The following is a 17947-nucleotide window of genomic DNA, read 5'->3' as shown; positions in this document are numbered from 1 at the left end:
GAGAGAAGCTATGCTCCAGTCAAGCGATCTCGGATGGACAGACGGACAAACTGATCACTAGAAGCCCACACAAACTTGCTTTCTATCTAATTTGAAATAGTATCCATGCTATCTGCCCATGGTGAATAGTCATCAAAACCATTCATCAGCAGAATTTGATTTCCCTCCTTTTTAAACTCGGAACACCTCTGACCTAATTAGATCACCGCATTAAATACAAAGTTTGATAACTCTAATTTGTTTATCATCAAGAAATTCTGCATCGCTGACAAATAAAGTTTTTTTCGGTACAATAATATACCAATTAACTGACTATCTGGACAATAGCAAGTTTATTGTCCCACCCCTCAGCAACTATTTCCCTTGGCTTTGCCTCATGAAATAGTTGCTGTCTTGGGGGACAATAAACTTCCTATTGTCCTCATACCCAGTACATACTAAATAGGCATATAATATCCCATCCACCTCCATTTCATGTTATATAACCTCCAGTTTGTAACCTTCAATTTCACTGTGTAAAGGCAACACAACAGTCAAAGCCGCAAGTTTCACAATTTATTACTGCTTCTCATGTACTTAAAATTAGGGGCCTTAATATTGCTTAGGCCTAAAAAAAAAAGTTGTGGGTTTCGGGTAACCCGACCTAACCTACAAAAATGGCCCGATCCTACCATTTTTAGATGCCTGATTTTATCCGACTGTGAATTTCATCTTATTTCCAATAAAAAATACGTTTTTAAATATGAAACAAACAAACATTCTTAGGATTCAGGCCAAAAAAAAATAGATAAAATAAAAAAAAATCCCCACCTACCTAACCTAATTTTTTCATCAGTGTTACCCTAAACACACTTTTTTTTTTTTAGGCCTTACCAATTCCAACAAGAGACATCCCATTAACTATTGATAAACATTAAAATTCATTTCATGAATCTACGCAACACTGGTAAATCTTCACGTACAGTCACTATCAATTTTACAAAAATATTGACGGTTCTTTATCCGAAACTATTCCTTGTACATGTACCTTTAACTGCAATTAGTACACTAACATTTTATGAAAAGACGGTTTGTCTTAGAATTAGAAAGCTAATGCAATTCTGAGAAAAAGAATACTACATATTGCAAATTCCATTGAGGTTTAATAAAAATATGGCCATTTAAGTGAACCCCCCATTTCCAATTTCCATTAATAAACACAGATTTACAGGGTTCTCCATAGTAAAACATCTTTACCTGACCTTTTAGAGGTCAATTGTTGTTCAACCACCTTTGAAAAGAAACCTTATTCAATACAACATGCATCTACATTATATAATCATGATAAAAGCTTCACATCACTTAGAAATATCCTTACATGTATACCCCCCCCCCCCCATCTTTTGATTTTCATAAAAAGTCATGGTTAAAAATGTTTAACCTAATTTTATGAAACTTATGGCAATTTCCTTGAGTCATTTCTCACACATATTTGAAAACAATCATCAATGATTCTAAAATTTGATCCTAATTATTTGTTTATTTTATGATTTACACCATTTTAATTAACAAATAGACAGCTGTCCTGCTTGTGATTTCTTGTTTTTATGAAAAAAAAGTAAGCTAACAATCATATTTAGTGAATATCTAATCTATTTTGATTTCTAGTCTCCTTCTAACCATGCTAAAATAGTAAGATACAACCTACAAGTTAGACATCTGCCTTAAATTAAAATAAACTTCAAACACCCAGGTAGCTGGAGACAGAGTTGATTTCCATGAAAAATGTTCAAATTTGACATGTTTTTCTACTTTTTTTCTGCATATATACCTTAGAAAGGTAGAAATAGGTTGTTTCTTGTTCATTTCAAAAGTAATTATCATAGCAGATGTTATTTCAAAGTCAAATGTACATTTACATATCCTACATGTAATCTTAATGCAGACAATTAAATAGAGGGGAGGGGGGGGGGGGATTTTTCAATTATGTAAACACATCTAAATATCTTTATGAAATAAAAAATAAAGGAAACATAATTGCATACTTTTATTGAAAAACAAATTTTCACAGCAATTATGAATTTCTTTAAACAGCCTTAATTTTGTTTTCATAATTTCTTATCAAACACAAACCACAACATGGCATGATGCTTTCTTCAAGTTCCATTATTGTTCATGCATTATCGGATTTAATTTGAATTACCGGTCAATAGTCTGTAGAACACAAGGAATATGCATGTGGATAGAGGTGACAGGTTAATCTCAGGAGCTGACCCACAAGAATCAACAGGTACCGGTAAAAGCCATGTGGTAACAAGAGGCTGTTTTGAGCTGAAATAAAAAAAAAAAAAATAATTAGCTCAAAGTACATGTATTTCCTTCTGGTATACCATGTTTTATCAATTCTACCGGGTTTTTTTTTTTGCAAATAAATTTGGCGAGGGTTTTGGTTTCTTTTCTTTTAAATTACATTTTTTAAAAACAATACTATGTGTAATAAGCATAAAACATGTATGAGTAAACTTAATGAAGAATTTTTAATAGATTATTTTTCACAGAATGTGTTACATTACATGTATGTCAATCTTTATAAAAGTAGCGTATATTTCGTGCGCCATAAATTGCAAGTTTTTTGTAAATATCATTTACTTGCATGATAGGTATATATGGTCTAACCAAAATTTTCTTCATAAAGCTACAGCTGTATGTACCACATATTCATATGTTTTGTCACAAGTATACATTTTAAAAAAATACCCAAATTCCAACAGTTGAAAGTAACTCGATGAATTTTTCATTCTCTGATAAGTTCATTGTGTTTTGTGCGTGCATATATTATAAGTCTGCTGCAACAGCAGCCAATCAGCAGTAAGCTGAATCCACTAATAAGAAAGTTTGTGGTTTAGGAGCGGGTAAAATTGTTTATGCATAATGTAGCTGACACTGACTTGAATAGATCTGATATATATGTACAAGATGGGAGAAATAATGACAGAACGGACTGGGATTCGAACCTTGCCCTCTGAATCTCTAGTCAAGTGCTCTACCAACTGAGCTACATGTATCTGGCACCGGTATTCAAACCAGTCTGACCATCACATCCCCCCCCCCTTAAATGATCTTCACCCTCAAAGATCACCCCTGGCTCTTCCCCTGGCAGGAGTTAACCTGTCAGTTCCAGGGGTTGGTTACAACACCAATATTGTATGGGGATGGAACGATCCACCGATGCACCGGTGCATCACGGTATTTATTTTGACGATATTTGGATTGTTACATTTACCATTAATACATTACGATACCTATGCGGACTTTGTTTTATTTTCCAAAAATATCTGAGCTTCATATATCGGCTATTTTTTAGTCTGCGCGCCTAATATGAAAGTACAAAGATGGCGGAAAACCTCGTAAAGTTGTCAAACCTGTAGGAAGCTAAATCTGGAGTGTGGACAACTTTTGGATTACTTGTTAATGAAAAAGTAGTGTATATGAGACTTAAGTAATTTGTAAATTGTGCAACGCTCATTTTAAATATATCAAAATAACTTTGGACATGCGGTAATACATCGACAGATTGAATAAATTTTTAACCCTTATTCATGTTTTCATTTAGTTGCAATGTATCGTGATATGTATCGTATCGCATCTCATGTATCGTGATATGTACCGAATCGGCTAAGTACAGAAACGTCCAAGCCTTAATATTGTAACAGGATGGGAGAAATAATGAAGGACCAAACCAGGAATTAAACCTGGGCCCCCTGAATCTCTAGTCAGGTGCTCTACCAACTGAACACTGGTATTTAAACCGGTCTGACCGTCACATATATAAAAAGTTATTTTAAACAATGGTGTTCAATAAAAAATAACACTTGCAACCTTCAGTTTTTGTCTGTAATTAATCAATATTGGCATGCGATCAGTTATCGTTGAGTACTATTTTTCATCAGTGCATTGTTACGTCATTTTATCAACACATAAAATTATATACGAAAATATGATGTAACATTGTACCAGCGAGAAATGGTCCTCGACAAGAACTGCTGGCATGCCAGTACTGCCAGTAGTCAGATTAAAAAAAGAGAATATAAATGAAAAATTACATTTTAAACATTAACAAGGACAATTCAAGTACACATCAAAACTGCTAAACAAGAAAAATTATGTGAACTGGTAGAGTGGTACGCATAGTTCTAACTTGTAAACTACATGTACAAGTACATGTACCGGGTACCCGTTGGTCTGCTAAACCTCTCTAATGATACATTGATTGGCATCATAAAAATATTAAAGACTTTTTAGTCATGTTTTAACTCTGAAGTCTGAAGTATACAATTTTATTTACTTGATGTTACATGTATGTCTACAGGGTATTTATGTCTACATTTGGAGTCTTCCGCACAAGAATATGATCAATGACATATGTTTCTAATTAGACCCTGCTTTGAATTTTGAGTTGAAAATTCACAATCTGATTTTATTTTAAATAGATAAATTCGGTCATCCTTTCCAGTCACCAATGAACCTCGAGCAAGTCTAAACATCCAGTAAACAATGTAAAAAGTACACGTTAGTAAACAAACACCCACACCATAACAAAACATCTAACTCTGTAATTCTTATAAAATTCTTAACCCAGCAGATGTTAAATCATCAAGATATATTTGTAAATTCATACGCGATGGACATATCATAAGAAAATCTATGTACAGTACCAACTACATGTATATTTGTATACTGTATGTATGACTTTCGCCACATGTGGATTTTGTCAATAAATTGAATTGTAATTTACACAAAATTCTGGTAAAAAGGAGAAAAAAACAAGTGAAAGGTACAACATTTGGGATTCAATTCTGTTAAAAGGATTTATATTGTCTGGACTAGAAAAATAACATACATCAGTGACAGTGTGCACGTACTTACATGTACATCTATAGACTAAATGTTAACCAGTTAACATGCTGACATTTTAACCACTATAGACAAGAAACTTTAAAAGGAATAAAAAGCCTCACCTTCTTCGGTAACATCCAAATAGATCACACACTTTAATGTCCATCTTTTCCCCTTTATTACTCGTAGCTTATCAACGGCTGATCAATGGAAACATACACATCCGTCGACATGGTCGACAGAAGTGTGGCTGTCAGAATTTCCTCGTAAACGATTCACACGAGAATATATCCCTCCTTATACAAATATGTAGTATTGTTCCCTGTGCATGTTCATATGTTTCACAGTAACTTGAAAATGCATGTGTACACCGAAAAATGCACAACTTATCTTCTGCATTACGCTCTCTCTTTTCTACAATGCCGTTCGTTCACAGGGGCTCGTCACGAAGTTTTTTCAACCTTTTATATATACCACCTCTATACCACAGGGGCTCGTCACGAAGTTTTTTCAACCTTTTATATATACCACCTCTATACTATAAAATACATTTTATAGTATAGAGGTGGTATATATAAAAGGTTGAAAAAACTTCGTGACGAGCCCCTGTGGTTCGTTACTGTTTACATTCGCGGGTCCGCGACAAACATTGCAAACATTTGTTCTGCGTGGCCGATTAGAACGTGTTAAATAAGTAGTTGAATTCATAAATGATATAGCCTAGATGAAAAAAAAAATGAAATTGAATCACAACAATTTATCTAAGACGCAACACAATGTAATGCAGTAAATGCCTGGGCCTTAAAACGGCATTTGTTCGCTTGTGTGTCTATGTAGACAAATTAACTCGTTCATGTACGATTCACACATATTTGTTTTATGAAATTTGAAAAAAATAGGGCACATAACTTTTTAAATTTGACACCAAATAACATTATCTAATATATTAACAATAACTGAATTAACTTTTTTTCATAAAATGATAACGATTTTTGCTATCAGAAAAATACGTGTATGAGCTGCTGACCCCTAATTATAGGGGCCAGCCCTTTTTTCTTAATTTTAAATGAAAGCTCTCGTTATTCAGACCCCCCAAAACCTTATACTTTACCGGCAAATAGCTTAAAAACTAAAAAACATTTTGCCAAACTTTTCATGCCAGCAAAACTATAAAATGTTACCAACAATTCTGCTAAATTTCATGCAACTATCTTTTGTAGTTCCCGAGATCAACTCTGGACAAAAGACCCCCCAATTTTCAATTAAAGGGCAATAACTCATAACCGGAAGTGAATTTTAAAAATTTGAAAAAAACGTCTCGAGATATTAACATTGTCTACATACCCTGAAAGTTTCATAACAATCAGACAACAAATGTACGAGAAATGGCCTACACAAAATTTGCGGATAAAAAAAAAAAATAATAATAAGAAACAGTAGAATAACAGAAGGGTTTTCCGTTGAAAAACGGAAAACCCTAATAATAACTAGATTCGATCTCGTTGCGAGCAACGAGTGGGTCTTCCGTGAGATTTTTGAGTAGAGAAGACGACTTTTAACACGAAATTGTTAATCTATCCAAAAAAATAGGAATTTTTTTTTTCGGCACTCGGGGCTTGAACCCGGGTCATGTCCACGACTATATCAACTGAGCTACTCGGGCTCTCGCTTCAGAACTTTGACGCTTAATTTCTCGAAAACGCCTTGATCGATTTTAAAACAAATTACATATTCTGAATCAGTAAGAGGGTCACTATCAACTGTTAAAATATTAAAAAGAAATATTAAAAAATTAAAAAGTCGAAAAATTAAATTTTTTAAATTTTTTTCCTATGACAAAAAGAAGTGACGGCGGACATTTTTTTGAGTGTGTTGCGCCAGAAAAACAGTAGGTCTATCATCTCTGAAAATTTCAGCCTTATATCTTTACTCATTTTTGAAAAACCTGTCAGACAAAATTGACTTTTTAAAATCGTAAAATGACGATAACTTCCAAACGGAAGTGAATTTCTAAAAAATATTCCGGCGGTACAAACTTCAGACGGCGGGGCATCTTTACTGAAAATTTAAAAGAAATCGAACGAGTAATCGCCGAGAAATCTTCTGCACAAAATGTGTAAGGAAAAAAAGAATAATAATAATAATAATAATAATAGAATTGAAAAAGAAACCGAAGAATAATAGAAGGGTCTTCCGCTGAAGACGGAAGACCCTAATAAGAAAAGTGAAAAAGAAACCGAAGAATAATAGAAGGGTCTTCCGCTGAAGACGGAAGACCCTAATAATAAGAAAAGTGAAAAAGAAACATTACAATAATAGAAGGGTCTTCCGCTGAAGACGGAAGACCCTAATAAGAAAAGTGAAAAAGAAACAATAGAATAATAGAAGGGTCTTCCGCTGAAGACGGAAGACCCTAATAATAAAAGGCTGTTTTTGTCTAAATCTTAAAGGAAGAGTGTGTTTCAACTTGTACTACAGTCCAACAACCCCTTTATGTTGAATATTTTAGTAAGAAAATAAAAAAAAAAATAAAAAAAATGGAGAGAAAGAAATAGAGAGAAAGAAGAAATTTAGCTCCGGCCAGGCCTTTGCAGGTGTCATAACAGTATTTCAGCAAAGGTTCACGTCAAAACATGGCTGACGCGAAATAATTCCCGAATTTCTCTTTGAATTTGGGGCGTTTCCGCCCGGGACAGGAGCTGAATTTTTGTATGAGATGAGGAACGATGTGTGAGATGTCTGACTACACAGGTTTGGTAACAGTGCGAAGTCATTTGAAATATTGATGCGTGTTTTTGTCTGGAGGGGGGTGAAAAGACCCGAGCTTGATTTTCGTCGTAAATAAATCGAAAGTAGAAATTTGAGGTGTGGATCTCGGATTCGGTTAACGATAATTAGGGGAAGTAAAGTCCTAAAGCAATGACTGATGCATTTTACACATGTATTTCAGTGTTGAGATTTTTTTTTCGTGTCGTTTACTATTGTGTTTGACTGTTTTATTTCAACAGGATTGATAAAATCATTATAAATGTAGAAATAACGAAATCAGTATCACGTAAATTTATTCGGTAAAAATTTGATGACAGTAATTTCCACAGTTTTAACATTCATAAGTAGTTCACACGCTATCGTAGATACAGACTAAACGGAAAACAAGAAATATACATGCAACAGAAATATTACGCGGCTGCTTACATCCCTTGTACTGTGTAAATTTGAAGTCCTCGTACAGACTATAAACGCCGCTTGATCTCAGGAATTTCTTCTGAATTGTTCAATCCGCTGCATATTTAGCAGACGATAAGAATGGGGCCCGAGGTACATTTACACAAAATTTCATTAGGATTGAGTGAAGGGCTCGGGAGTTAGAATTTTTTTCTACAGTACATGTCAAGCACGCCAATCGAAACTCAAATGTCCAAAAATTCATAACTCTCTTAAAAGTGAACGAATTGGTCTGGTAATTAGTACAGTAATCTAGAATGGTACTAGGTTGAAAATAAAGGTCCAACATGAAAGATTCTGTCAAATCAGTCCAGAAAAACTGAATGATTTTGTGAATAAGGGGGGGGGGGGGGTCGGTGCGTGTAGTGTGTAAATTTTATTTCCGCGTATAGGCTATAAGCGCCGTTTGATTCTTCTTAATTGTTCAATCCGCTGCATATTTGACAGACAATAAGAATGGGGTCCGAGGTTTATATTCACGAATTTTCACTAGAATTGAGTGAAGGACTCGGGAGTTAGATTTTTTTTGTACAGTACATGTCAAACACGACGATTGAAACTCAAATGCCAAAAAGTTCATAACTCTGTTAATAATGAACGAATTGGTCTGGTAATTAGTACAGTAATCTAGAATGATACTAAGTTGATATTAAAGGTCCAAGATCAAAGATCAAGTAAAATCGGATCAGAAAAACTAAATGATTTTATGAAGGGGGGGGGGTCGGTCAGTGACTTCTATATTAAACGGAGAATATTAAATTCTAAATATCAAATATTATGCAATTTCTATATAAAATAGATACGTTAGAACAATGTATAAGCGTTGTTTTAAAGATGTAACTATTGATTTTTTTCAACATGTTAACTTTATTTCAGTATGAATACATAGCTATGGATCTCAATACACAAATACGGGGAAAAGCGCTATTATTGTAATTTCTGTACAAAATCAAAACGGAAAAGAACAGAATCCATCATTTTTAAGATAAAACAATCAAATCTTAGCAAAAAGTAGTTAAAAAAAGTTTGCGGCACTCGGGGCTTGAACCCGGGTCGCCTGGGCCATGTCCACGACTCTATCGGCTGAGCTACTCAGACTCTCGCTTCAGAACTTTGACGCTTAATTTCTCGAGAATGCCTTGATCGATTTTAAAACAAATTACATATTCTGAATCAGTAAAAGGGTCACTATCATCTAATTTGAAAAAATATATCAAAACAAAAAGTTGAAAATTTTCATTTTTTAAATTTGCTTCCGGTGACGACCGGAAGTGACGGCCAACATTCTCTTGACCGAGGTGCACGAGGATATTGCTAGATCTATCATCTCTGAAATTTTCAGTTCTGTAACTTTACTCGTTTTTGAGAAACACCGCCAACAAAATCGACTTTTAAAAATCGTAAAACGACGATAACTTCCGACCGGAGGTGAATTTTGAAAAATTGTTCCGGCGGTATAAAATTCATATGACTAGGCATCAGCCCTGAACATTTGAAGGAAATCGAACGAGTCATCTCCGAGAAATCGCCTGCACAAAATTTGTAAGACAAAAAAAGAATAATAATAATAATAAGAAAAGTGAAAAAGAAACATTACAATAATAGAAGGGTCTTCCGCTGAAGACGGAAGACCCTAATAAGAAAAGTGAAAAAGAAACATTACAATAATAGAAGGGTCTTCCGCTGAAGACGGAAGACCCTAACTAGATTCGAACTCGTTGCGAGCAACGAGTGGGTCTTCCGTCCAATTTTTGAATAGATAAGATTAAACTTATCAATTCAAAGATAAAATCGTAGATCTAAGCGAAAAAAAGAAAAAAAAAATTTGCGGCACTCGAGGCTTGATCCCGGGTCGCCTGGGCCATGTCCGCGACTATAACGACTGAGCTACTCGGACTCTCGCTTCAGGACTTTGACGCTTAATTTCTCGAGAACGCCTTGATCGATTTTAAAACAAATTACATATTCTGAATCAGTGAAAGGGTCACTATCATCTAATTGGAAAAAATATATAAAAATAAAAAGTTGAAAATTTTCATTTTTTAAATCTGCATCCGGTGACGACCGGAAGTGACGGCCAACATTCTCTTGACCGAGGTACACAAGGAAATAGCTAGATATATCATCTCTGAAAATTTCAGTTCTCTACCTTTACTCGTTTTTGAGAAACATCGCCGACAAAATTGACTTTTAAAAATCGTAAAACGACGATAACTTCCGACCGGAAGTGCATTTTTCAAAATTGTTCCGGCGGTATAAAATTCATATGACTAGGCATCAGCCCTGAAAATTTGAGGGAAATCTAACGAGTCATCTCCGAGAAATCGCCTGCACAAAATTTGTAAGACAAAAAAAGAATAATAACTAGACACGATCTCGTTGCGAGCAACGAGGAGGTCTTCCGTCCGATTTTTAGAATATGGAATGACCTTACGCTTGATCTTCGCCAACGGAATGATCCGGAAAATGAGGCGGGATCTATGAGTAATGGGTGAAAGACTATCTATCCCTTTGGTGTCCCTTATTTGAGGGATCAGCTCCTTTTCATTCAGTCTAGTCAAAAGGTATTTTTGTGTACCACTAATAAGTGTTTAGAAATTGGTTACCGTTTTTTAGATATCTGGGAAAAATCGTTTTGATATCCGGTCCTAAAACTCCTTTTAGGGTCCAGATAACAAACAATATATGGTTGTACATTGTTAAGCTCAATATTTTGAGCATCTTGTGTTCAATATTGCTTTCCAAAGTTTTCCTCCATTTTGAGATATTGAACATCAAAGTTGTAGACTTCTGGCCCCTTAAAATCCCTCATTATGTAACATAAGAGTAAATGATTGGCATGTATAGGTAAATAACATTAGAATGAACATAATTGCTTCTATAACGTATCACAAAATCTTTCACAGTAAAAAGTTATCATCAAAAGACTTTAGAGCCCCCTCAGCCCCTTATTTGAAGGACCAGCCCCTTTTTCATGATTTCAAATGAAAGTTCATGTCAATTCAAACACTTTTTGTTCAAAAAGTAATTACAAATTTTGTACCGTTCTCGAGATTACTTGAGAGGGTCGTTTTAGGGGCCGACCCTGTAACTCCCTTTAAGGACTGCATAACAAATAAATTATGGTTGATTATTGTTAAGCGCAATAATTTGAGCATCTTTTGTTCAATATTGCTTATCCAAATGTTTCTTCATTTTGAGATATTAAGCATCAAAGTTTTGGACTTTTAGCCCCTTAAAATCCCTAATTACGTAACATAGGTGTAAATGATTGCCATGTATAGGTAAATAACCTAAGAATGAACATAATTGCTTATATAATGCATCACAAAATATTTCACGGTAAAAGGTTATCATTAAAAGACTTTAGAGCCCCTTCAGCCCCTTATTTGAAGGGCCAGCCCCTTTTTCATGATTTCAAATGAAAGCTCTTGTCAATTCAAACACATTTTGTTCAAAAAGTGTTTACAAATTTTGTACCGTTCTCGAGATATCTGGAGAGGGTCGTTTTAGGGGCCGACCCTGTAACTCCTTTTAGGGACCGCATAACAAGGAAATTATGGTTTCAGATTGTTAAGCTCAATATTTTGAGCATCTTTTGTTAAATATTGCTTATCCAAATGTTTCTTAATTTTGAGATATAGAACATCAAAGTTTTGGACTTCTGGCCCCTTAAAATCCCTAATTACGTAACATAGGAGTAAATGATTGCCATGATTAGGTTAATAACCTAAAAATAAACATAATTGCTTCTATAACGCATCACAAAATATTTCACGGTAAAAAGTTATCATTAAAAGACTTTAGAGCCTCCTCAGCCCCTAATTTGAAGGGTTAGCCCCTTTTTCATGATCTGAAATTAAAGCTCTTGATTTAATTAAGTTTTTTTGTTCTACATGTTTTAACAAAATGCTTTGAAAAAAAGAGATACTCAAAGAAAACCAAGAAAAATCACGACGCCTTTTTTATCTTAATTTTCAAGCTCGGGCGAGCTTCGGCGCTCTTTGAGATAAAGATGATTAATGACCATTAGACACTATTTCAGTCTTTCGTCTATCAGCCCTGAAAAGTTCAACATCATATCTTCAATGGTAAAAGAGGAGTTCTCGGTACAAAATACCCCTATAAAAACTGATAAATCCACGATATCTCGAGACAGGAAGTGACGTCATCAACAAAAAAAATTTCCAACAAGGTTCAGATCAATACCTATCAGAACTGAAAATTTGACGTAAATCGGTTGAGCCGTTTCCGAGAAATCGCGTGCACAAAATCGGTAAGAAAAAAAAAATAATAATAATAATAGGGAAAAAGAAACCTAAGAAAAACAATAAGGTCTTCCGTTGGAAACGGAAGACCTTAATAATAAGAAAAGTGAAAAAGAAACATTACAATAATAGAAGGGTCTTCCGCTGAAGACGGAAGACCCTAATAATAACTAGATTCGATCTCGTTGCGAGCAACGAGTGGGTCTTCCGTCCAATTTTTGAATAGATAAGATTAAACTTATCAATTCAAAGATAAAATCATAGATCTAAGCGAAAAAAAGAAAAAATTTTTTTGCGGCACTCGAGGCTTGAACCCGGGTCGCCTGGGCCATGTCCACGACTATAACGACTGAGCTACTCGGACTCCGCTTCAGAACTTTGACGCTTAATTTCTCGAGAATGCCTTGATCGATTTTAAAACAAATTACATATTCTGAATCAGTTAAAGGGTCACTATCATCTAATTTGAAAAAATATATCTAAACAAAAAGTTGAAAATTTTCATTTTTTAAATTTGCTTCCGGTGACGACCGGAAGTGACGGCCAACATTCTCTTGACCGAGGTGCACGAGGATATTGCTAGATCTATCATCTCTGAAAATTTCAGTTCTCTATCTTTACTCGTTTTTGAGAAACATCGCCAACAAAATTGACTTTTAAAAATCGTAAAACGACGTTAACTTCCGACCGGAAGTGAATTTTTAAAAAGTGTTCCTGCGGTATAAAATTCATATGACTAGGCATCAGCCCTGAAAATTTGAAGGAAATCGAACGAGTCATCTCCGAGAAATCGCCTGCACAAAATTTGTAAGACAAAAAAAGAATAATAATAATAACTAGATTCGATCTCGTTGCGAGCAACGAGTGGGTCTTCCGTCCGATTTTTGAATAGATTAGATTAAACTTATCAATTCAAAGATAAAATCGTTGATCTAAGCAAAAAAAAATGAAAAAAAATTTTGCGGCACTCGAGGCTTGAACCCGGGTCGCCTGGGCCATGTCCACGACTATATCGACTGAGCTACTCGGACTCTCGCTTCAGGACTTTGACGCTTAATTTCTCGAGAACGCCTTGATCGATTTTGAAACAAATTACATATTCTGAATCAGTAAAAGGGTCTCTATCATCTTAATGGAAAAAATATATAAAAATAAAAAGTTGAAAATTTTCATTTTTTAATTTTGCTTCCGGTGACGACCGGAAGTGACGGCGAACATTCTCTATACCGAGGTGCACCAGGAAATCGATAGGTCTATCATCTCTGAAATTTTCAGCTCTCTATCTTTGCTCGTTTTTGAAAAACCTGAGCGACAAAATTGACTCTTTAAAATCGTAAACGGACGATAACTTCCGACCGGAAGTGAATTTTCAAAATCTGTTTCAGGGGTATAAATTTCAGATAACGAGGCTTCAGTCCTGAAAATTTGAGAGAAATCGATCGTCCCATCTCTGAGAAATCGCCTGCACAAAATTTGTAAGACAAAAAAAGAATAATAATAATAATAATAATAATAAGAAAAGTGAAAAAGAAACCGAAGAATAATAGAAGGGTCTTCCGCTGAAGACAGAAGACCCTAACTAGATACGATCTCGTTACGAGTAACGAGTAGGTCTTCCGTTCAATTTTTTAAACGATTCGATTAAAATATCAATGAAATTTCAGAATTCTCCCTCAACCACCTCCTATTAGATAATGTATACGATTGTCAATATCCTTTAAAATGTTTAACAAAGAGTTTTGCTTTTTCACATACAGCACATTAAAGATTTAAGATTTTAGTCCCCTAAAATCTCTACTAACGTCATCAATGGGTTTGAAAATGAGTTTTACAAACAGATATTGCTGCTATCAACAACTTTGCTTCTATAATGCATTACAAAATCTTGATCATTTTTAAGGTATGAGTAATAGAGTTTAGGAGTCTATTGGCCCCTAATTTAAGGGGCCAGCCCCTTTTTCTTGATTTTATACGAAAGGTCTCATGAATACTAACATTTTTTGTTCTTACATCCATCTAAAATTGTTGATCACTTTTGAGATACAAATGATTGAATATTTTAGGGGCCAGCCCTCTAGATCCTTAATGGGGACAGAAATTTGTGTTTTGTTAAGGGGAATCAATTTAAATCATTTTTTCAAACATTTTCTCTTCTATGATGTCTAACAAAATATGTATACATCTCTAGTTATATTGCGTCCAAGTTTAAGTACTTTGGCCCCTAAAAATCCCTTATTACGTTATAAATGGGCTTGGCAAAGATTTTTTCAAATAGATATTGGTACGATCAACAACTTTGCTTCTATAATGCATTACAAAATCTTTATCGTTTTTAAGATTCTTGTAATAGAGTTTACGGAGGCCTTGGCCCCTAAAAAAAGGGGCCAGCCCCTTTTTCTTGATTTGTTTGAAAAGGTGTTAAGAATACAAATATTTTTTGTTCTTATACCCATGTAAAATTGTTGATCATTTTTGAGATACAAATGATTGAATATTTTAGGGGCCAGCCCTCTAGATCCTTATTGGGGACAGAAAATCGTGTTTTGATTGATGGAATCGATTTAAATCATTTATTCAAACATTTTCTCTTCTATGATGTCTAACAAAATATGTATACTTCTCTAGTTATTTTTCGTTTAAAGTTTAAGTACTTTGGCCCCTAAAAATCCCTAATTACGTAATAAATGGGCGTGGCAATGATTTTTTCTAATAGATATTGGTAAAATAAACAACTTTGCTTCTATAATGCTTTACAAAATCTTTATCGTTTTTGAGTTATTTGTAATAGAGTTTATGACTGTCTTGGCCCCTAATTTAAGGGGTCAGCCCCTATTTCTTGATTTTGTTGAAAAGAACTTTTGATTATCTACCACTTTTGTTATATATGTTTTAACAAAATATCAACTCTTAAAAAGATACAGATCAAAACGTATGAAAAATTTGATTCGAAATTCGTACCCAATTTTCGAGCCTAGGCGAGCTCATAGAAATGGCGCCATTGGATTCAAAAAACTACATTGTGCACAACTTCAACCTATAGTCTACCTATCCTGAAAATTTCATATTCCTATCTCTGATAGTCTCTGAGTTTATGTCTGCACAAAATGGGTCGTAAAAACTTACAAAATCGGCCGTAAATCGGAACCGGAAGTGCCGATTTCAAAATTTAAAAAAACTTCTAGAATTATGACCACTGGCAATCATCTGAGAAAAAATGGTTGAAATCGGCCGAATAGTTTTTGAGAAATCGCGTGCGCAAAATTTGTGGAAAAAAAAAATAATAATAATAATAACAAGATACGATCTCGTTACGAGTAACGAGTAGGTCTTCCGTTCAATTTTTTAAACGATTCGATTAAAATATCATTGAAATTTCAGAATTCTCCCTCAACCACCTCCTTTTAGATAATGTATACGATTGTCAATATCCTATAAAATGCTTAACAAAGAGTTTTGCTTTTTAACATACAACACATTAAAGATTTAAGATTTTAGTCCCCTAAAATCTCTAATTACGTCATCAATGGGTTTGAAAATGAGTTTAACAAACAGATATTGCTGCTATCAACAACTTTGCTTCTATAATGCATTACAAAATCTTGATCGTTTTTAAGGTATGAGTAATAGAGTTTAGGAGTCTATTGGCCCCTAATTTAAGGGGCCAGCCCCTTTTTCTTGATTTTATACGAAAGGTCTCATGAATACTAACATTTTTTGTTCTTACATCCATCTAAAATTGTTGATCACTTTTGAGATACAAATGATTGAATATTTTAGGGGCCAGCCCTCTAGATCCTTAATGGGGACAGAAATTTGTGTTTTGATAAGGGGAATCAATTTAAATCATTTTTTCAAACATTTTCTCTTCTATGATGTCTAACAAAATATGTATACTTCTCTAGTTATATTGCGTCCAAGTTTAAGTACTTTGGCCCCTAAAAATCCCTAATTACGTAATAAATGGGCGTGGCAATGATTTTTTTCAAATAGATATTGGTACGATCAACAACTTTGCTTCTATAATGCATTACAAAATCTTTATCGTTTTTAAGATACTTGTAATAGAGTTTACGGAGGCCTTGGCCCCTAGAAAAAGGGGCCAGCCCCTTTTTCTTGATTTGTTTGAAAAGGGCTTAAGAATACAAATATTTTTTGTTCTTGCACCTATGTAAAATTGTTGATCATTTTTGAGATACAAATGATTGAATATTTTAGGGGCCAGCCCTCTAGATCCTTATTCGGGACAGAAAATCGTGTTTTGATTGATGGAATCGATTTAAATCATTTATTCAAACATTTTCTCTTCTATGATGTCTAACAAAATATGTATACTTCTCTAGTTATTTTTCGTCAAAGTTTAAGTACTTTGGCCCCTAAAAATCCCTTATTACGTAATAAATGGGCGTGGCAATGATTTTTTCTAATAGATATTGGTACAGTGAACAACTTTGCTTCTATATTGCATTACAAAATCTTTATCGTTTTTAAGTTATTTGTAATAGAGTTTAAGAGTGCCTTGGCCCCTTAATAAAGGGGCCAGCCCCTTTTTATTGATTTTGTTGGAAAGAACTTTTGATTCTCTACCACTTTTGTAATATATGTCTAAACAAAATATCAACTGATATAAAGATATAAATCAAAACGTGTGAAAATTTTGAATGAAAATTCGTGCCCAATTTTCGTGCCCAGGCGAGCTCCAAGAAATGGCGCAACAGGCATTAAACAACTACATGCTGCACAACTTCAAACTAAAGTCTACCTATCCTGAAAATTTCATATTCATATCTCTTATGGTTTGCGAGTTTATAGCTGCACAAAATGGGTCGTCAAAAATTACAAAATGGCCGACAATTCGGTACCGGAAGTGACTACGAAAAAATTAAGAAAAATGTATGAAGTTTAGATCACGCCCAACCATCTGTGAAAAAATGGTTGAGATCGGTCGAATAGATTTCGAGAAATCTCGTGCACAAAATTTGGAAAAAAAAATAATAATAATAAGAAACAGTACGAAAACAATAAGGTCTTCCGCTGGAAACGGAAGACCTTAATAAGAAACAGTACGAAAACAATAAGGTCTTCTGTTGGAAACGGAAGACCTTAATAATAATAATAACAATAAGAAAAGTGAAAAAGAAACAATAGAATAATAGAAGGGTCTTCCGCTGAAGACGGAAGACCCTAATAACTAGACACGATCTCGTTGCGAGCAACGAGGAGGTCTTCCGTTCGATTTTTAGAATGAAATATGACATCATCGACTTTGATTTTCGACAGCAAACATGTTATGGAAAAGGAGTGAAGTACTAATGCTTTATTGTATTGTTTTTGTATAAGTTCTCTTGCTTTTTTAACCTAATCTAGTTTTAATAACCTTTTACAAAATGGTTCTCATTATAGGGCTATAGATAAAAGATTTTAGAGCTCTTTGATCCCCTAATTTAAGGGGCAAGTCCCTTTTTCTTGGTTTAAAATGAAAGGATATTTAATTCTGAACACACTTAGTCAGCAAGTGTTTAGAAAATTGTTGGCCCCTAAAAACCCTTAATTACGTAACACATGATAAAATCATTACATTG

At 34.3% G+C, this 17947-nt stretch overlaps 1 pseudogene; it reads left to right on the top strand.

Annotated features, from left to right (window-relative positions):
* Positions 1–17947, top strand: part of LOC128190673 (transient receptor potential cation channel subfamily M member-like 2) — a 267840-nt pseudogene that overhangs the window by 44367 nt on the left and 205526 nt on the right.

Source organism: Crassostrea angulata, chromosome 1, assembly GCF_025612915.1.
Source record: "Crassostrea angulata isolate pt1a10 chromosome 1, ASM2561291v2, whole genome shotgun sequence".
Taxonomy (NCBI): Eukaryota; Metazoa; Mollusca; class Bivalvia; order Ostreida; family Ostreidae; genus Magallana; species Magallana angulata.
The sequence above is the reverse complement of the archived record's forward strand: the minus strand, read 5'-3'. Positions and strand labels throughout refer to the sequence as shown.